We start from the raw sequence: 7,228 nt of genomic DNA, 5'->3' as shown, positions 1-7,228 counted from the left end.
GAACCAACTCCATAGAGAATCAGTGATTTTTTTTTTCTCCTCCATTGTTTTGTACTTTTGAGCTTCAAGCTACAAAACACTGAGCTATGAATTGGGGCCTTAGGAAGTATAGCGCAGGGAAAGAGAACAATGTTACATCTGCAACCTTTTTCCTGTTTTGTGAAGGTTTTTTTTTTTTTTTTGCAAAACCGAGCAAGACCTAACAAGAATGGCACAGAGCAACTTCATGAGAAAGGGGAGGAGACTGACTGCAAGAATTCCACCGCATAGTTTTGTAAGGAATGACAAGGAATTTATTATTTTTTTTTTAGATTGAAAATAAATAAAAAAAAATGTAGAAATGTAGAAATGTAGCAGAATACAATTTGTCCTATATTAATGAGAAAAAAAAATTTTGTTTGCAAAATTTTATAACAGAAACTAAAAAAAAATTGTTTTTTTCCCCAACATTTTCTGTCCTTTTTTGTTTGTTATGCAAAAAGTAAAAAAAAAAACCCAGTGTTGATTAACCACTTGCCAACCACCCGCCGTGTATATACTGTGGCAAGGTGGCTCTATTGTGCGAAACAACGTACCTGTAAGTCATTTCATTCAATAACTACTAGATGGCACGATCGCGCCGCTGGAGGCGCGACAGTTCCATGATTGGCCATTGGGGATGTCAATCAATGGGTCCAGCGGACCCAATGTCTGCTGGCCACCCGCGATCATCCCCGGGACAGGCAGAATGACGATCTGCCTATGTAAAGAAGGCAGATCGCCGTTCCCACAGGGAGGAAGACAGAAATCTTGTGTTCCTGCCAGTGCCATTAGTGCAGTGACAGTGCATTTTTTTTGTTTAGCACTCATCATTGTAAAAATGTCACTGGTCCCCAAAAAGTGTCAAAAATAGCAGTTTGATGTCCGGTTTGTCTGCTGCAATGTCGCAGTCCTGCTAAAAAGTGCTGATCGCCACTATTACTAGTAAAAACAAAAAAAATAAACAAATAAAAATGCTATAAATATATTGCAAAATACTGCATTACAGACCCTATAACTTTAGTGCAAACCAATCAATATACACTTATTAGGATTTTTTTTTTTACCAAAAATATGTAGCAGAATACTAAATTGATGAAAGAAGAAAGAAAGAAAGAAAGAAGCAAAGAAAGAAAGAAAAAAAATAGAAATTATTAGGAAAGGAAAGATTACTTAATATTATATAGAAGGAAAAATGAATATATATATATATATATATATATATACATATCTATCTATCTATCTATCTATCTATCTATCTATCTATCTATCTATCTATCTATCTATCTATCTATCTATCTATCTATCTATCTATCTATATATATATATACACAGAGAGAGAGAGAGACCTAATTATTAGTTAGTGTAATCTCATAGATGGAAATATTAATATATATATACTGTATATACAGAGGAGGAAAGAAAAAAAAAAGTGATTTTTTAATTTTTTTTATTGGGAATGTTTTATAGCAGAAAGTAAAAAATATTGTTTTTTTTTTTCAAAATTGTCGTTATTTTTTTTTTTTAACCACTTAAGCCCCGGAAGATTTTACCCACTTCCTGACCAGGGTTTTTTTTGCGATTTTTTTTTTACTGCGTGACTCTAACGGACAATTGCGCGGTCGTGCGACGCTGTACCTAAACGAATTTGACGTCCTTTTTTTCTCACAAACAGAGCTTTCTTTTGATGGTATTTGATCACCTGTGCGATTTTTTGATCACGCGCTATAAACAAAAAAAGAGCGTCAATTTTGCAAAAATAACAATATTTTTCACATTTTTTATATGAAATTCCCAAAAAAAAATGTAAAAATCAAAATTTTTTAACATTTTCGGCCAATTTGTGTTATGCTACATATGTTTGGTAAAAACAAATTGCAAAAAGCGTATTTTGATTGGTTTGCACAAAAGTTATTGCGTTTACGAACAAAGGGAAAGATTTTTGTCATTTTTGGTGTTTTTTTTTAATGAGTAATGGCGGCGATCTGCGATTTTTCTTTTGCGGTACTGAGACATTGCGGCGGACAGATTGGACCCTTGACTGACATTTTTGACACTTTTGGGGTTACCAGTGACATTACTACAGTAATCAGTGCTAAAAATATACACTGTTGCTGCAAAAATGACACTGGCAGGGAAGGGGTTAACTGTATTGGAGAGGGAGGGGCTAAGTGTGTCCTAGGGGCGTGTTTCTAACTGTGATTGGACATGGCTACTAGTGTAAAAACAGAGATCAACGGTCCTACATAGTAGAACCGTCTGATCTCCATTTTTACACAGGGGAGAATGACAGGCGGCTTGTTTACATTAGCCGCCTGCCTTTCTCCCTTCCCGGTGAACGATCGCGAGTGACCGGCGGACATCGGGTCCGCCGGTCACACGCACTGACTGGTTAGGGAACGAGCCGGGGCGGCCGCGCGCCTCAGCGGGCGCACGCTCACCCGCTATTAGCTCACAAGCCAGTGACAGGCTAGTGACGTATATACTGTATATGTCACTTTGCCTGGCCGGGGCTGACCGCCGCAGTATATGTACGTCGGCAACCAGTTAAAAAAAAAATCAAAAACCACAGAGGCGATAAAAAAACCCTCACCAAAAGAAAGCTCTATCTGTTGGGAAAAAAAGGACATCAATTTTATTTCTGTACAGCGTCGCACAACCGCAAAATTGTTAAAGTAATGCAGTGCTGTATGGCAAAAAAAATTACCTGGTCATAAAGGGGGGGGGGGGGGGGTGGCAAAACCTTCCAATCCAGAAGTGGTTAAAATACCACCAAAAGAAAGCTGAACAAAATAACAAATTTTCTTTGGGTACAGTGTAGTATGACAGCGCAATTGTCATTCATAATGCAACAGCGCTGAAAGCTGAAAATTGGCCTGGGCTGGAAGAGGGAGAACTTGCCCGGTATGGATAAGGATTGTTCTTTGATACTTAGTAACAGTTAATAATAAACAAATAAATAAATGCAATAAAAGTGCCTGGTATTAAAGTGGATAATATTGTTCTTTGATACTTTGTAACAGTTAATAATAGACAAATAATTAAATGCAATAAAATAAAGAGTTGACTTACCAGAACCGGAAAGCGCAGAAAGGACCCCAGCAAAGAGTATAAGATAGCTGGCCATGATGGTTGACTTGCTAAACAGAAAAGGTTCAGACTGAGAAAAGGATGATAGGAGTGCGTGCTCCTCCTTTGGGGTGGTGTTCTGGAATGCAGAGAGAGATGGGATGGGGGGATGGGAGATAGAATGGGGGGGGGGGGGGGGAGTTAATGTTAACAGGAACCAATACCACACCAAAGCAGTTCAAGACTGCAATATAGAATAATTTGTGAGCTCAGATAAGACCGCACATGGATTGGTAATAACGGGCAGTTAACCAGTTGAAGACCAGGCATTTTCTGGCACTTTTCATTTTCTTTTAAAGCAGAAGCCCTAGAGAATAAATTGGTGGGTTTTGCAATTTTTTTATGTCACACAATACGTGCGCAGCAGTATTTTAACCTCTTCCGGACCGCTCGCCGCAGATATACTGGGGCAGGCAGCCCCTCCTGCGTGAACCGACGTAGTCCTACGGTAGCGCGCCTGCAGCTAGGGCTTAGGGGTTAGGGTTAGGGGTAGGGTTGGGGGTAGGGTTGGGGTTGGGGTTAGGGCAGCGGGGACTCTGATGCACAGGGCTGCCGGCTCCGATTGCCGCCTGCCACCCGCGATCGCTCCCCGCTGAAAGAGAAGGGCGGTCAGCGAAGACCACCTCAGCCTTTGAGAGCCAACCAAATTAGTAGTCAAGAATGCAAATTAGGAAATTTCCTGAAGGGTTTTATACCTGCAGTTGTCCATAGCCAAAAGGGGCATTATCCACCCAGAAAGACAAAAGCAGATCAAAGGCTTAATAAAACTGGCCAATCAAATTGCTTATCCTGGTCCCCAATGAGGAAAAATAAAAAGGTATATTAGAAATGGGTTGTTTTGGATAAGTTATGACAGGAGAAGCTGGGTTCTCTGAGGCTCGGTTCACATTTATGCGATGCGGGAAGGCTGCGAATTCGCAGCCTGTTCCCGCATCGCACACGCACCCCCGGCAGCTCACACTGCCATATGCGATACGCTGGGGGTGTCAATGTAATCTTAACGACACCCCCAGTTTGATCGCATATCGCAGTGCGATCGTGCAGTTCGCACAGGATCGGATCGCACAAGTGTGAACCGCTGTGCGATCCGATCCTGATGCGGCAGCAAAAATGCCTCCTGTGCGTGTTTGCTGCGGGTGCGATGCAAATTTAGCCATACAAACTGTATGGCTAAACTCGCACCGCACAGCCGATCGCATGTAATGTCGGAGCAGTGCGCTCTGACATTACATGCGAACCCCGCACACGCACAAGTGTGAACCGGGGCTGAAGGTGAAAGAAATGTCCCGTCATCCAAAATGCATCTCTCTAGGAGAACTGGGTCGTTGCAAGAATAACTCGCATTATAGTAATAATTAATTAATACTACCACTACTACTATTATATCACTACAAGCTATTGTAAACACAGCTGACCGTTCTTCTCTCTAGAATGATCACAGAGCTCCTGTGATCCTCCTATATAGGATCACAGTTCTCTGTGATCATTTCAAAAGCCCCGCCCCCATACAGTTAGAATCACTCCCCTAGGCATACATTTAACCCCTTGATCACCCACAGGGTTAACCCCTTCCCTGCCAGTGTCATTATTACAGTAACAGTGCATATTTTCTAGCACTGATTACTGTAGTTTAAATTTGTCAATTGGATTTGAAGTATTCAAATTGAATTTGAATCAAAAATATCTAATCTATCCAAGTAATGTCAAGGGTCCCCCCCAAAAGTGTCAAAAATGTCAGTTAGGGGTCCGATCTGTCCGCCGCAATGTCGCAGTCCAGCTAAAAATTGCAGATCGCCTCCATTACTAGTTAAAAAAAACAAAAACAAAAAAAAAAACAATAAAAATGACATAAATCTTTCCCGTAGTTAGTAGACACGATAACTTTTGCTCAAATCAATCAAAATACACTTATTGCATTTTTTTTTTTTAACCAAAAATATGTAGCAGAAAACAAATTGGCCTAAAATGTTAAAAATATTTTATTTTTATTTTTTTTTCTTTTGGGAATGTTATATAGCAGAATGTGAAAAATATTGTTTTTGCTCTTTTTTTGTTTATAGTGCAAAAAATCAAAATCGCAGAGGTGATCATATACCACCAAATGAAAGCTGTATTTGTGGGAAAAAAAGCACATCAATTTTTATTTGGGTACAGCGTTGCACGTCCGCGCAATTGTCCGTTAAAATAATGCAGTGTCGAATCGCAATAAATTGCCTGGTCATTAAGGGGGCAAATCCTTCGCAGTTTTTGGAAAAAAAAAATACACTTTTTAAGATTTGAATGCAAAAAAAAAAAATGCAATACATAAGCCAATGTTTTTGTAAAATATAAAAGATGATGTCACACAGAGTAAATAGATACCAAACATGTCACACTTTGAAAATGGTGCAAAACAGAGGCAAATGACGTAAATGTTATTATCCATAGGCGACGCTTTAAAAGACTTTACAGGTTACCACTTTAGATGTACAGAGGAAGTCTGCTACTAGAATTGCTGCCCATGATCTGATGTTCACAGTGATACCTTACATGTGTGGGACCATCGCGGTTTGTGTGCGTTCAGAACTGACGCACACATTCACATTTGCGCGCTAGCACGGGGGGTAGGGGGGTTGTGGCACTTTACTTTTATTTATTTATTTTTTAATTATTCACTTATTTTTTTTTTTACTTTTATACTGTTGCTTTAATTTTTTTTTAAATCACTTTTAGTCCCCGTTCACACTAAGGCGACCTGTGAGGCGACCTGGTCGCCTCACAGGTCGCCGTAGGTCGCCTTCCATAGGGAAGCTGCGGACCCGTTCTAACAGGAGCGACACAAGTCGCTCCGACTTAGAAAAAGGGTCCGGAGTTTCTTTGGGGCGACCCGGAGGCGACCGCCATAGACTTCAATGTTATGAAGTCCGTGGCGGCCGCTCCGAGGTCGCGGCGCGCTGCTCGCACCGCAACCTCGGAGGTCGCCTCTGGAAGTCGGATCGCCCCTATGTGAACGGGGCCTTATTGCTGTCACAAGGCATGTAAACTCCTTTGTGACAGTAATAAGCAGTGAGAGGTCCTCTTTATGGAGGGATCTGGGGTCTATAAGACCCCAAATCCCTCCTTTGCACTTGAAAGCATTCAAAACGCCAAGATTGGCATTTTTGAATACTTTCGATTTTTTTTAAACTTGCGCCTTTAAGACTCTGGTAATCCGTAAGTGATGTCATGATGTCACTTCTGGGTTACTTCACCTTAGACCCGATCAAAGCCGAATCTGGCTTTTTTCGCGTCTCCGGCAAGCCCACTAACATGCCAGCTGGTCGCTCGGGTCTCCTGGTAAACATGTTTGGGGGTTCTAAGTAGTAATCAACCGATATAATTTTTTTATTGCCGATACCAATATTTTGGTCATTGCATATCTGCCGACATTTAAATAATTTTTTTTTTTTTTTATTTATTATTATTATTTATTTATTTTTTTTTTTTTTACAGGTACTCTAGTGGAGGGATCTGGGGGTCTAACAGACCCCAAGTTTGGCTGTCATTTTTTTGAATTTGGCGCCGAGTACCCGGAAGTGATGTCATGACATCACTGCCGGGTTTTTACATGGAGACCCGATCAGAACCGAATGCGGCTTTGATAGCGTCTTCTCTTAGGCGGTGGGATGGGAGACCCGGGCGAGCCGCGGAAGGCGGTGGGAGGGGGGGACATCCCCTCCCGCTCCTTGTAATGGTGGGAGGTGGGGGGACATCCCCTCCCGCTCTTTGTAATGACAGCCGAGCGGTTTCTCAGCCACATCGGTTGTCATTACAAGACAGCCGACCGTCGGCTATGGACACCGGTACCGGGGTGATGCCTCTAGCTGCAGGCATCACTCCGGTACAAGCACTTTCCCGAAATATCGGCAATATCGGTAACCTCCGGGGCCGATTCCGATATATCGGGGAAAGTGCATATCGGCCCTCGATCTATCAGCTTTGCCGATAATCGGTCGATCCCTAGTTCTAAGTCATTTTCCCCTCCTGCTGCTTATAATGACAATTGAGATGCTGCCTAGCTGCATCAGTTTTTATTTTAAGAGACCCGAATGTCATCTCTAAA

Source organism: Pelophylax lessonae (genome assembly GCF_965119305.1).
Source record: "Pelophylax lessonae genome assembly, chromosome: 12".
Taxonomy (NCBI): Eukaryota; Metazoa; Chordata; class Amphibia; order Anura; family Ranidae; genus Pelophylax; species Pelophylax lessonae.
The sequence above is the reverse complement of the archived record's forward strand: the minus strand, read 5'-3'. Positions refer to the sequence as shown.